The following is a 22,184-nucleotide window of genomic DNA, read 5'->3' on the forward strand; positions in this document are numbered from 1 at the left end:
ATAATAATAATTCTAATAAAGTCAATAATAAATATATAATATTTATATATTTATAAATATATGTATTTAATATTTATTTTTATTATAAATATATAATAAAAAATCTATTAAACATATATAAGAAAAAAAAGAGCCATTGACTCAATTATGGCCAGCAAATCCTACAATATTTTTTGCAGCATCTCAGGTGTAATAACAAGAAGCTCAGAAAATTGTTCATATTGCTACATCATCCAATTTGAGCATGTGGTAATCAGTTCTATAAATGTTCTATAAAAGATTTGGAAATCTTTTCTGAATATGAACTTTATTTTAACTCTTTCATATGTATTTCTGTGAGAACTGACAATACCACACTCATAAAGAATGTCAATATCAAAATTTTCATTAAGAATTATTTTACTCCATGAAAGCTTCATCTTTTCCCCATTGCCAAATAGTTCTTATTGCTCAATACCGTTACTCTAAGCAGTTCATTTAAAGGGTGCAGGACGTCCTACAAGATATTCCAAAGCATTGCGCCATAGCCTTGAATTTCTTTAAATCAACAACAGATGGTAGTGGTGGGGGTATTAATTCCTAAAATGCTTCAGCTTTCTTTCAATGAGGACTCACTCCATGTTAATTTATGCAATGACCCAGATACACGTGGGTTTTTTTAGGGATAGGAGGCATTTTTTTTGTTTTTAATTTTCAATCTGCAGTTTTTAAACTTGTTAGAACTTTGGGAAGTCTTTGGACAGGTTCACCTTAAATTAACCATGAAAATTCAATTTCTCACCAGCTGCATGCATACTCCTTTGGAACATCTTGGAAACACTAGAAATCCTAAACAGTATTCTTTTATTCTTTTAAAAAAAGGAACAAATTGTGTAGTAAAGATAGATTGCTACACAATCTGGCATGGTTAGCTTTTCTAACATATAGGGCCTAGATCAGGCAGTAAGAATACGGCACTTGGATTTTTCTTTTCTTTAGCGTGACTAGTCTTCTGGTTCACTGATTGCTTCATTCATTTTATATGGCACAATTATTCTGAAATTCTTTTTACTTTAAGACTAATATTATCCTAACTGTGTGAAGTTTATACTAAGTGGGATAGAAAGTGTATTAACACTGTTGAACTTTTGTGTTGGAGAAGACTCCTGGGAATACCAAAGAAATGGATGATTGAACAAATCAATCCACAGATCTCATTTGAGTCATAAGTGACTAAATTCAAATTATTCTCTTTCATAAACATTATGTGAAGACCGAGCTCTCTTGAGAAAGCTCTAAAGCTGGGAAAGATGAAAGAGAAAAAGAGGACAAGAACAGCAGCATAGTGGATAGACCCAGCTACAGTGGGTAGCACTGTATGAGTGCACATCTGGAAGATTTGAAATACCAGATTAAGGACAGATCATCATGGAGAAAATCCATCTATATTGTTGCTATGATTTGACAATGACTTGATGGTCTATGATCAATAATAAATCGTTCCTTCTTAAGCTACATTTTTTTCCGGAAGAATGACTAAGACATTTGTTGGGCTACATGGAGACTTATTCCTCATGGCACATTGGTTCTATTGTTAGAGCTGCTGCTTATCTAAGAAGAGTGTTTATCTGTCCAAGAGAATGCATATTTTAAATTCACATTCACTATGGGCTAGTATTGGCTATAAATATCCTAAGTACATTTTTCCAGCCAGTGTTTCCAACAATATTTCTTAGAGATGAGCAGGCTCTGGAAACTTCCACAGAAACTTAATGAAAATGTGATTATATCCTATTCTGTGCCAATTGTAAAACACACCATATGGCCATTGACCTGTCAAGATGCTTACAACTAGAACATTTAGCAGAGTTACCAAAGCAAACAATTCGTTCCCCCCACTCCACAAATGCTTGTGTTATCACCATGCTTTGCAATTTTGCAACTTCTCTTACAAAGTATAAGTAACTCCTAAGAGACAATGTAATTTTTATTTTAGGGTGGGGAAGCATGGGGCAATAAAGTAGGAAAACTAAAACATGGCCAGAATACTATTGAAGAATCCAATACCTTAATTTTTTTTGGTGTCATTTTTCCAGGGTACCTACTTTCTCCAGTTGGAGTTGGTATGACTTAGCTAAGGTACTTCTAGGGAAAAAATACTTATAGTACTACATTACTGAAAAGTTCAGAGGAATTATAACTGGAGGTAAGGCTAACCCCTCTCCTTCTGTTTTTAGATAGATGTTAAAAAATGAATTACTTTGGAAGGCTTTTCTTATGTTTCTAACTGATGTCATCTTATTCTTTTTCCTTTTTTTTACTTATTATACTTATCTTTCTTGTTATGTACTGTTTATTTGTTTTTGATAGTTTTGACAATGTTCCTACTCCATTAGTGTTGTAATTGTAATTGATTTTAGTTTTTGAAACATTGTGTAAACTGCAGTAAAGTAGATATGTATTTGATCAATACAATAATGAAGCAGTATTTCAATCTGGAAATAGCAAATCAGTGCCAATAGAATGTGATGTTTCTTTCTAGTGATCGTAGCTCGATATAATTTTGGAATTCTAGTATACAATTTATATAAAATTATATTAAACAGGTAATTTTCTGATGATCTTTTTTTCAGAAAATTTATAAGCTATGATGACCTACCTATAAGTCTCATAAAAGATATATCAGTTCCCTAGCATAATTCAACACAGCTACAGTATATCCATGAGTGCGAAAGAATATAATTGGAATAAATTGCCAATTCCTATGTTATCTGAAGTTTCATTTCTTCAAAGCATTGAAGCGAGAAGTCTGGACTGATTGATTTTATTCATCTTTTCTGAAAAACATGACTGGTTGCTAAATAAGTTGCCAGTGCCTTCCTCTGGTGTAAGAACCTAGTGAACCTCCAGCAGAACTATGTTCAGATTATATGTTTGACTCAAGTGAACCAAATCAGTGATACAACTGGAACAAATTAGCCTGTCACCTGGGTTGCCACTATCACTGCTTCTGTTCTTCCTGCTTCCTGCTTGATAAATATGATGATAATCCAGAGATATTCAAAGGCCAGATATTCATCAGGCAGTGTGAGTGATACATTTCATTGTGAATAGCTGGGCTACGAAGTGGTACATTAAAACCATACCCAGAATGAATTGTAGGGAATGATGTTCTTATGAGTGAACTAGGTCAACTGGTTATCACTAAAGTTTTTTGAAAGCTCCTTCCTGTTTCCAGCCTTGTTCCTATGAACATAGTAGCATCCAAAATGTATTTTGGACAAACTTCTTATGAGACAACCTGTCCTTGCCCAACCAGTCTTGGTAACACTTACTTAAATTGCTTTTATATATGGATTTGAAAACATTTTTTGAAAAAATCATTTTGCATGGGAGGAAAAAACAAATAGCAAACTCTGATCCTACTCTCATAATGATAACATTATGCTATGTTCTTTGAACACTTATGAATGCCGCCATTAATAATACTGATCATTAAATTTGTTGCAATAGTTTTGAACCTTTTTCTATTCAGAATTAGTTTAATGATTATGCAAATTTGTGGCAATATTTTTTTATACCTTTTCCTGTTCAGAATTAGGTTAATGATGATGCAAAATAACTGATTCTTTGCTCAGTTTAAATGCTCTTGTCCATCCACAGTAACATTTGGTTCATTACACACCACTGCTTTGTTATTAACACCACATTAAATGCAAAAGATGGCAGACAACCAAACTAAAAAGAAATTTTGGGAAGCTAAGTTGGACTGTGCTTTTCTGAGATGTTTCTATGGAGTTTAGGAGACCTGCAAAAGCAAGATATAGAATTTTTTGTTCTTTATAAATCCATTCCAGGAAAGAGATAAGCTTCTAATTAAAACAGCTAGCAAAAACCTGTCTCTAAATAATGCCTTGTGCATGGAAAAAATTGGGCTTGCTGTAAGACAGGGATAAACACACAAACACATAGACAAATACACATTTAATTTGTGTACTTTTTAAAGGGATCTTGAAAAAGAATGCCAAGCACTGTTTGCAGTTGTATGGCTATCATTAAGCCCTCTTCTCTCGCAATTTAAAATAGCATGTGAATGACCTAACAACTCTAATTTTACTCTTACCACTATGACTTTATTTTGTTCTGGCCGCTACTTTAAATCTTATTATCCAACTGTTTTGTGTTCTTTGAAATACTGAAACTTGCTTTCTTAAACTGTCACACTGCCATTCTTTAAAAATGTAATGTTTGCTTTGTAAATAAGTACAATATAAATTTAATAAATAATATAAATTAATAGCCTTCCTCCCTTTTTCTCAGATATATGTTTATATGTTTATTGTTTCATCTAAACAATGAGTTTTTCTGTCCAGGTATTGGTTATTTATTAGCTAATTGCTGCCCTCCAAATACTCTGTAGAGAGGATATTTGATAGGATGATAATTAGGTGATGGCAACTCTATTCCAAAATGGTGGCACAGTGTCAACAGCAGCTGCAGGTACAAATCTTTGTTTGGGAGAAATGCCAATTTAAGGCAGAATAAGCATCTTGCATTTGTCCATCCACATTTGTAACTGGATAGAATACCACATAAAACCCCTGGTCAAGGTCTTCTCTAGGATGATAAGATGCATTTTGTTGTTCATCAGATGAATTCATGCTGGATTTTCATATTTTGTAGCCTCCTTTCTTGTACCTTTTGTAGTGATGCATTTCTTCCATGGTATACCTAAGTAGAATCATGATTTTATTGATTTCATTTTTTATCTTTTCAGTACAAACTTAAGGTAGCTTACATGGGGTGGGGTTTCTTTTGTAATTTCATTTCCACAATAATACCCTGAGAGGTAGGCTAGTTTGAGTAGAAATTATTCTCAATCACTTAGTGAGTTCCATGTTTGAGTGAGGACAAATCAGGATCTTTACTGTCTCCTCTAACCTTATAGACCAGGGGTAGGCAACCTTGGCTCTTTTATGACAGTATGGCTGGCTCAGGAATTCTGGGAGTTGAAGTCCACTAGTCATAAAAGAGCCAAGGTTGCCTACCCCGTTATAGATCTTATATGACAGTGATTTTTCATTGAAGAATTTTCCAGTATTCTTCTAATTTTCCTTTTGCTCCCAACTGAATTTTTGTAAAGGCCTTTAAGATAAAAAGACCTAAAAATGTCTTTAATTTTTCCACCTTTCTTTTTTTAATGACAAGATATGAGATTTATATGTTTTGGGTTGGATCTAATTACTCAAGTGGCAGCTGTTTTTGCATGGCTTCAATATTTTTCTCAAAGTTTTACTTCTCTACCTCTCCATCTTATTACTGAACATTGTGTTGCCTTTTTACACTTTTGGTACTATGACAGCTGTGATAGCTGAACAAGTTAGGTATGTATTACTCTGACTCATATCTATCTATCTTTTAGATCTGCCAAATTCTGCTTCCAGAATTTACAACCAATGTGGGTAACAAAGTTACTGGCTAAGAAATCTGAAAATTATGTTTCCAAAACATCTGGAGAACAGCAGGTTAGGAAAATCTAATACAATGACTTTGTTAAATAAATATTTTGTTAATAACTCCTACATAAAAGGAAGAAATTTCTGATTTTTTGCTACTTCAATGTCCTTAAGGAAGAAAGGTATAGAAACAGAATTGCAAATATCTATAAATACATTTAAAATGAACAATTTGTTTTGCTTTTGACAAGCCTAGAAAGCAATTTGTTTATACTGTATCTACAGAGCAATCTGTCCGTTGATAGAGGATATTTATGAATCTTCATCAGTGGGTCACAAGGTCCTTCCTCCATTTGATGGAATCTTTCTGAGTATTCAGAGAAAAAGAACCGTGATGGCTGTATGATGCAGTGGAGCCATGCCTTCTGAAGCCTATGTCTCCAATATGGCAGTGGTGGAGATGCAGAATGGTTGCCCTTTATGTAGGAAAGGATAGGCTAAATGATCAGAAGGCTTGTTCTGCCACTGGGAGGCCTTGTCAACAATTGGGATTTTAAGTTGAGACCTAATTAGTCAATTCAAAGGAGCTTGGCTTATATAAACTATGTTTAGACAACTTGCATGTATGACAAAGCAAAAGTAGAAGTAGATTGTGTTAACATTTTTTGTTCAGAATTCAGGCCTGGGCATGGGACACAAGTGACATTAGTTGCTCCAGCTGATGACCTATTTTAGGATCTAAAAGAGGGAGTGAACCTGCCCTCACTGAGGTCCTGTGGTTCATTGGTTCCTCTCCTTCCCTAATGGACATCTATAAACATATATTCTGATATAGTAGATGAGCTACCTCAGTAAGAAACAGTGAAGCATTTTGGCTTTAAAGATTTTAAGAAATTGTGCTATTAACTGATTCTGAGATGTAATTAGAGGCGTATTTTGTAAATGCCAAATGGCTGGTGGCAATGAGCACAGCCATGTGAAAACTAGAATGAGATTAAACTATCCTGTTGTTATAAAATTATTTGATTATACATGTACATGTAAATATATATATAAAGAAATACTGCTGGCTTAAGGCAAACATCTTGCCTAGCAACTTTGCCTCTTACAGTAATGACTGCAAATAGAACAAAACTCAGCAGTTAATATCTGAGTTACAGTGATTTCATTGGATTCAAGAAATGAATATAGAAATCCTTTCCTTTTAGGTGTCCTTTGCTCCTTGTAAAATATTTATTAAAATGTTTGAAGCAAAGTAAATGGGGCATTTTCACTCCAGATTGCAGGACACAGAATAATTGCTTTAAATTACAGGGAAGCAAATTTCACTTGATTGTTAGCAGGGAAAACCCAACAGGCAGAACAGTTTCAGAAAAACCAACCATCAAAGCAAGTGGTGAACTCCCCCTTTTAAATGTTTTCAAGAGACACTTGATAAATATCTGTAAGGGATGTTTTAACTATAACGAGAAGAGATTGGTAGTTCAATACAGGACAAGTACCATCCTGGTTGTGGTACAGGCAGTCCTTGACTTACAATTATTCATTTAATGATCATTCAAAGTTACAACGGCACTGACTTATGACCAGTTTTTAGACTTACAACAATTGCAGATCCCCATGATCATGTGATCAAAATTCAGGCAGTTGGCAACTGGCATGTATTTAAGACAGTTGCACTGTCCCAGGATCTTGTGATCACCCTTTGTAACATTTCCAGATGGCTTCTGATAAGCAAAATCAATGAGGGAAGCCAGATGACTATACCATTCACTTAATAACTGCAGTGATTTACTTAACAACCGTGGCAAAAATGGTTGTAAAATGGGGCAAAATTCACTTAACAACTGCCTTGCTTATCAACAGAAAATTTGGACTCAGTTATGATCATAAATTAAGGATTATCTGTAATAAGAGCTTCCCTGTTGATTCTAGATCTAATGAAGTTTCATACATGATATCTGGAGATTGGGAATGATACATGGATTGTAGGGGTGGCTGTTGGGCGAAGCCATGAATTGAGCACAGCCTGAGCTATCATAGGTAGTCGGGTTTAGAGTCTGGTTGTCAGGGGGGTCTGAGGGCCCAACTTAAGGTTATCCTGGCTAGTCAAGCCTGTCCTTGGGGTCGCCCTTGTGGCTGATTCTAGTTGGGAAATTCCCCTGGGGGGGGAGACCAGGCCCTTGGGGCTGAGGCACAATGTGAGGAAAGGGGTTCAAAAATGGGCCTTCCCGTTGTGCCTGTCTGACCTGGGGAAGCTGCCGTCTGTGGATTAGTGGTTTCCCTGCATGACTTGGCTCGTTTGGAGTTATTCTTTCCACTTGCCTCGGTAGGATGATTCCTCTTGGCCGGCGATGGTAGATTTTTCTGCCATGATGAATCTGCTTTGGGCTCAACCTCAGCAAAACGACCCCCCCCTCGGTGTTATAGCTTACTAAGGAAGCCCAGCAGAGATGATCCGGCCCAGTGAGGGGGGTGGGCCATGGGGGGGTTGGTAGGCACTGTGTCCTTCCAGAACGAGCTGGCCCTCCCCAATCCAATCACTCTTGTCCGGTGATAAGGTTGATCAATCTAGAGGCCTCTGTCTCAACTTGTCAGAAAACTGGCTTCTGGAATGATCCTGCAGGCAGTCTGGGCCTCTGTAAGTTCCAAAATGGCATCCGGGAGGTAATTCAAAATGGCGGCCACAAGCTCTGCACGCCAAAAACGGCCGTTAGAAAGGAGGCCTTGAGGCCTGAGGCCTAAACTGCGATGAGCCCTCGTTCCTGAGAATCGCCTGGGCTCCTAGCGCAGCGGAGGCCTGAACTGCAGTGAGCCCTCGTTCCGAAGAATCGCCTGGGCTCCTAGCGCAGCGGAGGGTGTTAGGATGGTCAGCTGGGAGGCGCTGAGGCTGGCTGAGGCCGATAATGCCTCCAGGCCTCGGAAGATAAGATCGCACCAAAAATGCTCTTCTGAGGCCGAGGGACCTGGAAAGGTTCCCTCCAGGCCTGGCGAGCTTCGTCGCCGCTTGCGGAGCCCCCTTGTCGATCGGCAAGGCTTACCCTTGCCTCTGGAGCCGCAGGCAGTCGGTGGACGAGGATCGGGCCCTCCGACGATCAGCTGGCAGTCGGGGAATCCTCGGAGCGGCGGCTGACGTTTCGGAAGCTGAGGAACGGCCCCCTATAGGGGCTTGCCCTGTCTCAGGTGAAGGTAGAAAAATCAAAGGAATTGCTCTTAAGGAGAGTTGTTCTTAAGGAAAGTTCTCCTAAGTAAGAGGGGTTCCCTTGAAGGGAAGAGTCTGTAGATGCCCAGCCTGTCAGCCTAGCCAGGCTGTAGGCTGAGGGAGGATTGATCAGTAGATAATCCTGTAATAATGTTATCAGTCACAAATGATAAGGATTGGAATTAAGCTAAGGAAAAAATACAAAGTCTTCTGCTCCAGGAGCGAAGAAAAAACGTGTCTTAGAGCAAAGAGACTAAGTCTAAAACTGGGGTGCAGTTGGCACAGAGGGGGCGGTACTAAATTTCAGACTTAGTCTAATTGGAGCAGATAGATTAAGACAACCCATCCGTGGGTTCTCCATCCAATCATGCTGGAGAACAGATTCCTGCTGGACTTTGTGCTGAGCTGTGCAATGGTGAACACAATGAAAGAAATTAATGATACATTCTGCAACATATAGCTTAAAGCATATTGTGGTTACCTTTTTCTAATGCTTAGATCATAGCGGTCCATTCTTAACTGTGATGATTATTGGATACATCATCGTGTCTACTAAATTGTTCATTGGCATTGCAGATTAGAGGAGGGATCAATGAAGTCATAGCTTCCGCTTCTATTTTTCCACTGTTACATACCTAACTAAAGACCTATCCCTTTGGGACTGTCCATACTAATTACAGGCAACTTTGTTTTCATTGGCTTTAGAAACATATTTCATTATTCTATAGATATAGATAGATATATAGATAATGTAGATTGTTGTTTAATCATTGACCCTTTTATATCTTCCCATTTGTTGATGTGTTTTGAAATGATTTGCTTAACTGTGACAAAAAAAGATTGTAAAATTGGGTGTAATTCATTGAACAACCATCTTGCTTAGCAATGGAAATTTTGGTCCCAATTCTGGCAATAAGTTGAGGGCTATCTGAACAATGGTATAACTGGGATCCATTACAGGTAGTGCTCCCTTAATGACTGCCTTATTTAGTGACTATTTGGAAGTATGATGATGATGAAACAAATAACTTTGCAATTAATTTATGGCCTTTGCAGGTCAGTAAAGCAAAGGAAAACTGAAGATGTGATGTTCCACTTAATAACTACTTCACTTAACAACTGAGTTGCTAGTCCCAATTGTAATTGCTAAATTAGGACAGTAGAATAAAAAAAGAGCATGAGCTCCAGACAATTTATTCACTTAACATAATATGTCAGATTATTTTAAAAGTAAAAGATGAATGTCAGCCATATTCCTTCATGGATTCACTGATTGCAAAACACCCAAATTTGTTCCTACCCTACAATCACTAAAGCACTCATTTTTCTGTTGCATTTTCCTCTATTATATTTTTTGTAGGATCAGATTCTTTTTCTTCCCTGAGTTTATTAGATAAAAAGAAAGCTCCTTTACATTTGTTCCTAATTGTTCTGATGTTTCTCTCTTCCAAAACAGATTTTTTTTATTTAAATTGTTTTTTATTAAAACAATCCATGTGTGTGTATATATGTGTATGTGTATATATGTATACACATATATATGTATACACACATATATATGTAAGAATTATATGAATTATATATGTACATACCTATTTAATATACTGAGATTTATACATATTATATACTATAAATATGCATGTACCTTGCTAATTATCTTTAGATTCCAGCAGCTTCTAATTCATATTTAAAACTCCATGGAATACCTCCAAAATGGTTTTGAATGAATATGCATTTCCATACCAGCAAACACAATTAATGTACTTAAAGATTTTAAACAGATGTTCTTCATTAACAATGACATTGTGAGAATATTACATATGCTGTAATCTGTTTTGAATACTGTACATTTAATACATAATATCCAAAAATACAAATTGGAAGGGAGAAAAAATAAAAGTACAAAACAAACATAATATCCAAAAGGGATTTATAAAGTTAAAAAGTTTACATGACATATAATCTGCAATCTTTTCTAATGTTTATATCCTAATTAAAATGACACCTTTGAGGCAAGCTATACCAGGAAATAATTGATTTAGATAGTTTCAGCTAAAGATGCCTTTAGTTAGCTCTCTTCATGTTGAGCTCATGAGGATGAGGCAATTATTTGGGAATTCCTTCTCCTTTTAAACATTATACAAATTGTCTATTATCCAAATACTCTCATCCAAGTCTTAGTCACATGGAAATGGTATGTAGGTATTCATGCCACATTCAAGAATTAGAGATGAAACTCTAGATTTAAATAGAAAAAGTCAAATGTAGACATAATAGTGATTAAATTGTTACAGCTTTGATAAAAACAGCAAAAATTTGTTGATCTGATTTGCCTTATCATCAAGATTTAGGAAAACTAATATTTTAAAACCTAAATATAACATTATAAGTCAAGAAATATGAAGTATTTTGCTGTAAGCAGGAAGTATTTTGTTTAATATTTTAACTTTTTCAGATAGACCGTATTTTCCGGCATATAAGACGACTTGGTGTATAAGACGACCCCCGACTTCGGAGAAGATTTGCATGGTTTAGAAAGTTGTCTTATATGCCGGAAAATACGGTACTCAAGGAAGGCAACACTTTACTGAGAAAGCATTCCAAATATTTGATTTTTTCTTTCTTTTCAGAATTAGAAAAGAAAGTGTTAGGTCTCCTTATCTAAAGCATGGTTTCAGAGTCACATTTCCTTACTTGTGAAGAAAAAAGGAGACATACTGTATATTCATTTTTCCTTAATAAATAAATATTTTTGTTTTAGACAGAGAGGGAGAAAACGGAACTGGGAATCAATAAAGCAAGCTGTGAGATGATAGGAGTCCTTTTTAATTAAATGCAATTATATTTGATGCTATGCATATAATAGTGTAATGTAATATGAAGTAACATGCTTTTTAATAACATTTGTTACTCCGAAAATGTGCTGTCAGAGTGCTTACAATTTAAGCATATGAAAATGGCTGATCAATTCAGGATGATATCTACATAAGGTCCTGGTTTAGGCAGTAAGAAGACTCACAGTTCAAAAGCAGAACCCTACTAGAAACCCTACTTTGTAAGAACTGATGCACACATGCTATGAGCAGCTAAACTTCTATTTGTGTCTTTAATATCCTATCCTTAATTTTAGCCACAATACAATTTGCTGATGTTTTCTTTACAAAGTGTAAAATATTGTATTCAAAATACCGTATTTTCCAGCATATAAGACGACTTTCTAAAGCATGCAAATTGGCTCCGAAGTTGGGGGTCGTCTTATACGCCGAGTCATCTAATACGCCGGAAAATACGATAGCTTTAGAAACATTATGTTTCTGCCCTTGAGTCTCCTGGAGAAAAGAGATATATACTGCAAATAGTTTTAAGTGTCAAAATAAAGTCTTCCTCAAGTCAAGCTCCATTCCTCCTGACTGCAAATAATCTAATTTACAAACTTAGGATTTCTCAGTGATTAATTATTTTTCAGAAGGAAACATGCTTAGCTTTTTGAGAGTAGCCAAGTTTGACTAGATGTTCCTTTAAGAATATGGGATTTTAAATCAACTTAGTCAGTTGGCAATGGCCTAGACTGTTAATTAAAAGACAAACTGCTGTACATAGTAACTTAATTAGTGATTAAAAATATTATTAACATGTAAATCATCCAATGAATGTTAATGGAGTGATATATTTTCATTTATCCAAGATCCCTGGGCTATCTCCTATTTGGGTGTTACAAGACAGAGACTTATTTTCTTTCAATAAGGCTGATGTATTATTTTATTTCTCTGATTGGGTCAACCACAGTTTATTGAACAAGCTGTAACTGGCTCAAATTTTTATAATGTGTTAACCTTTAAATTAATGGTATATGATTTAGAATATATCAATTGATCTCAGATTATTCTCTGATTCCCTTTCTAGTAAATACATTTTCATTTTATTGAATCTACTCCACAAGAGTCCCATTAGTTTCACCACTACTGTCACTACAGTTATTATTAAGTTTATTTATATCCCATCTTTATTTTATAAACAGCTGAAGGCAATGAACATATTAATACTCCTTCCTCATCCTGTTTTTCCTACAATGAGAAGTTGTTGGGCTGAGAGACAGCGGTGGCCTGACTTGGAGATACACTTCAGAAAATACAACTTCTTATCTAGCTTTATAAGAAATTAAAAGAAAATGTCAGTTATTGAACTGAGATTAGACATTATCCTTTGTTGTTAAACCATCTGGGATTGCTTGTGGTCATCTAAAATTTAATTAGGATAAAAGAAAGTTGAGAAATTGGTGGGGGGGAAGCTATCCAAAGAAACATTTTTGTTACGTTCAGAATAAAATAAAATAGTGCAATATTAATAAGGCAGTTTGATTTTGTTTTTCAAAATATTTCAAAGAGTGGACTTTGTAATTGGACGAACAGTGCAGGATAATGAATGTGACATGCCCACATGTCATCTTTTCCCAAAAGTGTTAATATATTATTTATTGTAAAACTGTATCCAAAATTTCATTCATCCTTTCATCCCTCTGTCTAAATAAATTATTTCCCTTCCAATCTTTCTTATACTATTCCATATGCATATGGATTTTATATCAACAGAATAATATCTTATTCAAGCTAAGGAAGCTATATAGAATTATTTTTTAAAAAAATATTTATTGATGCTTCCAGTAAGAAATTACAGTATATGTAGGACGTGACCTATCTTTAGTGAAATAAAAATAGTTAATATGTGATGATGTACTTGCTGCTGGATAGAAAGTTACTGGCTAGTCAGTGATTTGAAGTGCTGAAACATCAGAAATTGGCAACTTACTCTGATTATATTCTCTTCTATCCATAGATATGCATGTGTTGAACCACCCAGACCTGGAAAAGACCACTAAATTGTGTATCCAATTAATATAATTTTATATTAACTGTGCTAAAACATTGACAGCCCTTAAATTTAACTCTATGCCAACAACAATAATCAAAAGGAAAGATCTTCAAATTTTACTGGCATAAATTTCTTGGGCAATAGAGCAGATTACTTCAGGATTTGCTTTGGTGTCTCTTATATGTATTTATAGAAAAAGAATTAGGTTCCTATTGTTTAGATACTGATGAGGATACAATGGTGCTTTTAAATCAAGTTGCCCAATCGTTTAATGTGTGGCTTCTTCTGTCATAAAAATCTTAACATTTCAACTTGTGGAGGTCTGTCATATATGATGATCTGTACATAACATAGGTCTGAGGAGAGGCATAGGATACCAAGCAGTTGGCATATCAGAACCACCCTCTGAACCTGCAGAGAAAAAAGAAAGACAGATACTGGTAACAGAAACCAGACGGATGTGTGGTGGGAAAAGAGGCAATATATGGGCATAATAAAGGCCACTGTTTATGGTACATGATGTTACTATCTGTCATTAGGGCTGGATGGAGTCCTGTGATGAGACAAGAATGTAGAAGCAGTCACTCCATTATATTATTAGTTATTACACTTCTGCTGTAAAGGTCGCTGTTTAACATACATTGCTTTCTTTACCATTGCCATGTAACATGGCAATGTTTGTAGGGAGTTTAATTTATTAAGGAGTTTAACTCCTAAACTTGCCTGATTTGTAGCTCTTTTGCATTCTGCTGAAGGGGAGTCTAGTGAACACTTTAGTTGTCTTTCCACATATGTGTCTGTGTCTATATTAAACTTTTTGTGGCTGAGCATAAATGCTTTTAAGATTATGGCAACTGATTGTAAAGGCAACTGCCTATTTTAATACCATATGTTAAAAACATTGTATTAACACTCTTTGTTACCAAATTGATATTTCTGCATCTGGTTTGGAGTAAATATTATATAAAACCAGCACAGTTAATAAATTCCAAATAAATTTTAAAATATTCTGAACAGCATTCCAGTTATTTTCAAAAGAATATGCATTGGATTGTGCTATTAGTCTAGTTTTATATGCCCAAACAGTTCTTTTTAATGATGTGGTAGAAATTAAATATTTGGTCTCTAGGAGTGTATTATGATACACTTTAATTCATGAATTAAATCCCTGTTAGACATCCAAATAAAGTAGCATTTCTTTGCATATAACTATATATGCCACCAAAATATTTCTTGTTCTTTCTATGTATGCTTGACAACCTCATCTTCTCATTTTCATTGCTTGCATTTAGTCTTGCAGCACCATGCTTTTTAATTATGTTTCTGTTTTGTTTAATACATACAATGCATTTAATATCCTTTTATGTAGTGAGAAGATTGTGGGCAATCATTCTATTATATGTGGACCTAATCATTTTTTCATTCAGTGAGCTTTGAATAAGAATATTCTGTTCTAATAACCACAGCAGCTTTATGCTGTACCAAAGAATATCCAATCAGAATAAGGATGGATAAGAAAAGACAAATCCAAGGGCACTCAGAGAATTTTCCAAGAGACATAAATGAAATATATCAATCAAGAAAATCACAGAATTATGGGTGACTTCAAATGTTGGAATGTTGACTTACAAAATAAGAGATTATCATTTTGTTTTCATTATTTATTTATTACATTTATATGCCACCCATCTTATGATAACTTTTGGCAACTTACAATCTGATAAAACAATATTATAAAAGAATAAAACAGTAAGACAATAAATATAACATTAGCATTAATTTTGGAATCTATTAAGAAATATCATTTACAGCTGAACCTGTTTAAATCATATAAAGTAATTGAACTATTCTGCAAGAAACCCTACAACTAAAACAAAAGTTTTAAAAAATTAACAAAATTGATACTGAAGCATCTACATCAGCCAATATGATAACAATGGGTCAAATTGAAATGTAGACTAGGTAATATTTTGCAACCTTTCCTTAACTCCATTTCAGTTTGGATGTTGCAAGGAAAAATGTGTTGCAAAGACTTTTGTCAGGAAGAGACTACAAAAAAAGCAGTATCTACAGATAGTTAGGGGAGTGCTAAGTCCTTGAGGGAAGAGTCTAAACAGGTAAGAGTGGCAGAGACAAAGAAAAGGTGGACAAGGACAGATCAAAAAGTGAGGAATTCAAATAGAACATCAACAAGGAGATGCCAAGTTGGATACAGAGAAAGAGAATGAAAAGGAACAAACATAGGAAGAAAAGGCAAGCAAGAGGGGAAAAAAAGTTCAGGACGATATTCAAAAAAACAGAAGTATGAAGTTGTGGTTATGGGTCACATTCAGGCATTGCTCTAAACTGCCAAATATGAGGGAACTGAAAACACTGTTTTTCTTGTGCGTGCCTCTTCTAAAAACAAAGCCATATTAATCTCCCAATGGGTGAATTAGACAGTAATAGCGACTGAACAGAATTGCTAGCATAATTTTTGCCTGGGTAGAAAAATAACTAAAGGGAACTGTCATAATGCTGTAGTACTAATGTTTCAACACTTTAATTTCTACAATATAATCAGAGTCAAATTAGTAATAAATCTCTTTCTGTACACCATCATGTTGCAGTTTTCTTTCCCTAGTTTGTCTTTCAAAAATAAGGATCAGAGGGGATTTATCAGATTTTTGCCAAGTTTTGACTCTGGGAGAGATAATGCTAGTTTTATTTAAAGAGCTTACTAGAAGTTGAAGAAGTTCCAATGCAATCTTTGGAATAGGCTAACTCCTGAAACCAGAAGACTCTCATATTAGTAGAAGGGTGACAGTTATATTGTTGTAGAGCGTCCCAAAATCCTTTGGACACCAGGGACCGGTTCTGTGAAGAGATTTTTTTCTGTGGACCAGAGGGGAATGTGGTTTCAAGTGCTGCCTGTATCCCAAGTCTGCATGATGGGGTTTCACTCATTTGTATGGCCCAGTTTATGGCACCCTGCAGACTAGTGTGGGTCCATGGCCTGGAGATGGGGGGCCCCTATGTTATAGAAATATGCAATCTTTTCACACAATATGTATGTAGTGTTAGGATTTTATTTATGCCATGAGAATAAAGAATACATTAATCATCATCTGTGATTCCATTATAGCAGCGCATGGGGCACAAGTAGGAGCAATGATAATATCTTCAGATTAATTCAATTCCAAATTAAATGTTTTTTTCCCAATCTTTTTTCAACTGGGAATTTTGTTTCTTTTGAAAACTTGCTTGGTCATGGTGAACATCTGCTTATTCAATTTGAAGAAATAAAGGATATGTAGAAAGAAAACTACAGTATAATTCCTCATGTAGAATCAGAACAGACAGAGACCACAATACAAACTTTGGAAATGGTCCAGTCTAATATGCAACATAAGTGCTGTAAATCAATTAGATGCCAGGTTCAGGATTGTTTCCTATCATTAGGCAGTATAAAGCAACTTCCTTAGATAGTAGATTTGGTATATAACAAAACATTGTACATTTTTATTAGAACTATGCAGTGCTTTAGATACAACTTCTAAAAAATTCTTCAGAGTATAAGTATTTGCTTCCCACTCTTTAATGCAATAACATTTTCCTCCTCAGGCTATGCCTTGGAATGGGCCACAGGACAGCAGAAGCAAAGGATAGAGAGAAGCACCTGCTTGTTAAATCTACTGCTCCCCCCCCCAAGCATAGCTTTCTCAGTCTTATTTTAAGCTTTAAGGCGGAACATAAAGCTGAAAGGAAATCATGAGGTAGTATGCTTTTATAAATGTTTTCAGCAGTGGGATACAATATGTAATTCTTAAATTTATTATCATAGTTCAAAGCAGATAAGTTGCCAGAAATTACAAGTGCAGAAGTCTAGAGATCTTTATAGTAGCTGTAAATCTCACTAAATTGCAGGAATACAAGAATTTAGGAAAACCAAAAAAGTTGACTTCAGGCATTATGACTCAGTCTATGCAAGCAAATCCACAAATCAGAGCAGAGTGTAATTTTTTTACCAGACTCAAGGACTGCTCTTGGGTTTTTTTTGGAGAGGGTGGTGGCTCATAGAACATTTCTTTGGACTTATTTGGTTATTTATGTATTTATGGGTGTATGGGTCTGACAATCTTTCCTGCTCTAGATCAGGTAATTCCGCCTGCTGCTCTATTTCCACATTAGATTTATTTATCTATTTTGTTTATCTAAAATAGTTATATAGCCACCCATCTTTCAATTCCGGGTGGCTCCCAATCAAAAATTAAAAGTCTTCTCCCCAAATCATTTTTAAATCTATAAAATTCAACCAGTTTAAGCACAAAGCATTAAAACAACAAAACCTTGGTGCCATTCTTTGCTAATTTTATTATCTAATATTCTCCCTAGGCTGGGGGGGGAGGGGGAGTTAGATCTTTTAAAGCCTTACAAAAGGCTAAAAGTGTTAATTGTAGATGGTTGATTGATTACTGATTGCTCTGGACCTGCAGATTCACCCTCTAAGAGGCCCTCTCTTTTTGAGTCTCATCTATCTGAAAGCCTATAGGCTCCTAAAGTACATGGACAAAAACCTGTCAAGCCTTGCCTGTCTAAGGATTCATCAGAGTTCGGAGTTTCTGCTTGCCATATAATAAGGTTTGTTTGTTTGTTTGATTGATTGATTGAAATATAATTTGTACAATATCTCATGAGATTTACCTGTAAGTGATTTGTAGAGAACCCTGTGAACTTTGCATCTGGGTGATTAAACTAGATTTGAATAGCTATATATTTCAGTAAGAAGAATCTCCCTTGCCCCAAAATAATGCAAATGTCTTTTCTTGGAGTTTGGTTTTCTTTTATTTATTTATCTATTGCAATTATTACATCACTTTTTTGTTGAATGTTAAGCTCCCTTTCCCCCTTTTATTTAAATCAGGGATCCTCAACCTTGGCAACTTTAAGACTTGTGGACTTCAACTCCCAGAATTCCTCAGCCAGCAAAGTTGGCTGAGGAATTCTGGGAGTTGAAGTCCACAAGTCTTAAAGTTGCCAAGGTTGAGGACCCCTGATTTAAATGAAAGATTTAAATAAAATAGATGGCTTTGTTATTAGACAGTATTTTATCTTACTGACTTTGCTTGAGCTATATATATTAATGCATGATGTCAAGCTTCCTTGGAATTTTGGATGAATCAAGAAGAAAAATAGAAATCTGAATAATATTGGTGGAATTGGGACAACATCACAGTCAGGTATGAACATTAGGCCAAGACTATGTTAGGTTTTTCATGTCTTTGGCCGGCTTGTTTTCTACTATTTTTCCTTGTGTTTGTGAAGGTTAGCAATTAGATCTCTAAAGCTGAACACTTAGAAAGCTAAATCCTGGTTATTTATTTTGTTTACATTTACTTAGCATGTGGCATACAATATCAGGGAAATCTACAAATACTAGACACAATGCAGTCCTGACAGCCTAAATTGCTACTTTATTCTGTTTGATACTTGCATGCCTATCCTTGGTGCACTGCAAGGGGCAAACTAGCTGATTAGTGGTGCTTGAGTTGCTGGCTCTTCAGGCTTCTCCACTGGTCTTGCCTTGCGTCTCCTCGTGTTACAATGCTTTGCATCCAGCCAGGTCCAGCACTGGCTTCTGTTCTCCACACCTATGAAAGCAGCTAGGTTTCTCCCACTGAAGTGGTGCACATTTATGTACTCACAATATTGCATGCTTTCAAACTGCTGGGTGGACCGGAGCTGGAGAACAAGTGGCAGGAGTTCACTCTGACTTGTGGAGCCAGACTTGAACCACTGGAGTACCAGCCATTTCTGGCTGACAGTTCCAGCATCATTAAGTCACTGTGTCACTGTGTCCCACTGGATCTGCTAGGGATTCCTTATTTACTCTATGATCTGAGTGAGGATAATGTCTTACTCTGTTATATTTTGTTCAGTATTTCTGGAGTGTCCCAAAAACTACAGCATATAACATATGAAGTAATTAGGATTTGTAGTATAAATCACATGCTTTCTTATGCAATAATAATTACACTTGTATACAATCTTTTTCAGAAGCTGTATGTAATACTGTGCTGGAAAAAGTGCTAAATAAGACCAGACACTAATTGGAAAATGAAAGGAGCTGCCTGAAGAATGTATATAGAAAACTTTCTTTAAGAAACTTGGAACAAAATCTGATTTGACGCTTAGACAATAAATGAGTCTGCACTATTATGCATTTGCAAAATGAAACTAAAGTACAGATTTTATGAAGGATATAGTCAACATGACAGCTCTTAAATGAGATAAACATTGAGGATAATGGAACTGTTTATTGGATTAGATCTTATTAGTAAAAAGGAAAGCAAGCAAAACAGAAACATTAAGGTCTTCATTATTTGCTGTATTCATTCATTCCTAAGAACAAATATTTCAAAAGGACTAATTGCTGCTGCAACTAATATTGTTTGCTTTTAAAAGGAAGCATGGAATAGAACCGCTTCATGAGTTGTTTTTTAATAGTTTGAAAAATAACACCAAAACATTAATGTAGACTGAAGGAGAGAATTCTTGGCTGAAGAAAGGGAAGTTTAATGTTCAAAGCATAAGACTTATTACAATATCTTTACCTTTTTTAAACAGACTTTAAATATGTGTGCTATTTATTCATAAACAATGTGGTTAAAAAATATTCCTATACATCTGAACTAGCACTTTTTTATTTTAGGAAAAAAAATAATAATTTGCATTTTGTTCCTTATCTATCTTTTCAACTCTAAAGATCTCTGGAAATAGCATTTTCACTTCTCCCATAGTAATATTTACAATAATTATCTATATAAGAATTATTTATTCACTGAAGGTAACAGGACATTGTGGTATAGGTTGGATTGGGAAATGGTCTAGGTTATTTTTTGCCCCCCCCAAAAAAAAGTTTGAGTGGATTGTATTTTGAAGTTATTCAAGTCTGAATATTCCACATTTGGTCCTATAATCTCAACTGCAGTATAATCTTGTCAGTCTTATGTACACATATCTCACAGAGGAATCAAGCATGGGTTCATCTGCACTTCAACCATTGTGATAATTTGATCCTTAACATTATAAATGTACTCTAAATCAAAGTTAGCAATAAAATGTGTTTTCTAAAGTCATCATGAAAATAGGACTGAGTTAACCAGCATTCTTAAGAATTCTGTAGATCAGAGATACAGTATTTGTGGGCTTTGCTGTGTCTTAACAATGCATTATTGCAGAGAAAAAGTTTTTAAACTGTTTCAGGGTATAGAACCTGCTGGTTAAAAAAATAAAATCCCGGAACTCTTGATCAAGAGGCAAACCAGTAAATCATGAGCACAAACACCTCTGAGGGAGGAGTCTGAATGCCACTGATAAGCCCCACTCTTCTCACAAAAAAAATTGCTATGACTGTCCCTGCGAGGATGCTTTTTTTCTTTTTGCCCATGGTTTTTAATGGAACCTCCTCAAGTTATCACAGAACTCCAAGTTTCTGTGAAATACCATTTGAAAAGAGCACATTTTGGCCAAGGGTTTGGAGACAAGGATTACAGTTAATATCTAGAATAAATGTCAACACAACCATAATCTCACTGAATGGCCATCCTGATAGATATTTAGCTGAATCTGCTCACCAATTTGTATTTTGGATGTATTCTATTGTATTATATGCAGAATAGTTGTAAATATATTAATAGATATAAGGACCATGTCAACAAGCAATAGTGAGATAAAGTGCTTTCGTCACTCCAAAACATTGTTTACACTACAGGCAGAAGAATAATTTAAATTTATGACAAAATGGTCTTTGATTTTAGAATCAGTTTTAGTAATCCTGAAAAACTTAGCTCATGTAAGGATTGGATTGCAGTGTTTCTCAACTTGGCAATGGTAAAAAGTATGGAATTCAACTCCCAGAATTTCTCAGTCAGTTTCTGAGGTTGATAAAATTGCTGATAAAAAACAATGTTCTGTTGTAATGGTGGTAGCATCTTATTTGTATGGAAACTTGGATGGAATTTTCTCTGTAATTTATCTAGGTAGCATTCTGCTTATTTTTGGCAAGTTTTCCTCAGTGATGCAGTCATACTGTAGTATGTTGAATAGTACTTTGTTAAATTTCCAGTGATTATGTGTTCCATGACAGTCTATTTTGACTAATCCAGGATAAAAAAAAAAAAAGTAAGAAGGAGTATGATAAATAATGGCATCAAAGCAGCCATGAGGTATGGAAATGGGTGAACAATCTCACTGCTATTTTTGGAATGAAGATGGAAATATTATCCAAGTATGGGAACTTTTAGTTTTGCTTTGCTATTTTTAAATATTAGACTAGTAATGTCTATTCTCAAATGGTCTACTAATCCTGTTACATTAATTCTTACGATTCAGCCATTTGGAGGAGTGATTTCCCATGATAAAGTACTTGACATTTTTACTTTATCAGTTATAATACTGCAAGTGTAAAATAAGGAAAGCAAATATCCTTTATCATACACTGTTGAACATGTCAAATATTTTGGTCTTTTAAAATATCTATTTGCTAGGGTATGTTTCAATGGACACTATAAATAGAAATGTCGTTCTCTTTTTTCTAAATTATTTAATATATAAACAATGTAAGGAAAGAACTTTCTTTGGAATGAAAGATTAACTTTGATATTGCATGCCCATATTTTTATTTCCAAGCAACCATT

At 35.2% G+C, this 22,184-nt stretch overlaps 1 long non-coding RNA gene across 1 annotated transcript; it reads left to right on the forward strand.

Moving 5' to 3' along the window:
• Positions 1-2,040: 2,040 nt before the first annotated feature.
• LOC120313104 lies at positions 2,041-20,191 on the forward strand. The gene is made up of 5 exons (XR_005558055.1): positions 2,041-2,185; positions 5,402-5,504; positions 17,110-17,261; positions 17,982-18,126; positions 19,543-20,191. It is a non-coding gene; the product is annotated as an uncharacterized LOC120313104 (long non-coding RNA).
• The last annotated feature ends 1,993 nt before the right edge of the window (positions 20,192-22,184 follow it).

The sequence above is a fragment of the Crotalus tigris genome, unplaced genomic scaffold, assembly GCF_016545835.1.
Source record: "Crotalus tigris isolate CLP2741 ecotype Arizona unplaced genomic scaffold, ASM1654583v1 scf7180000018573.505203, whole genome shotgun sequence".
NCBI classification, from domain to species: Eukaryota; Metazoa; Chordata; class Lepidosauria; order Squamata; family Viperidae; genus Crotalus; species Crotalus tigris.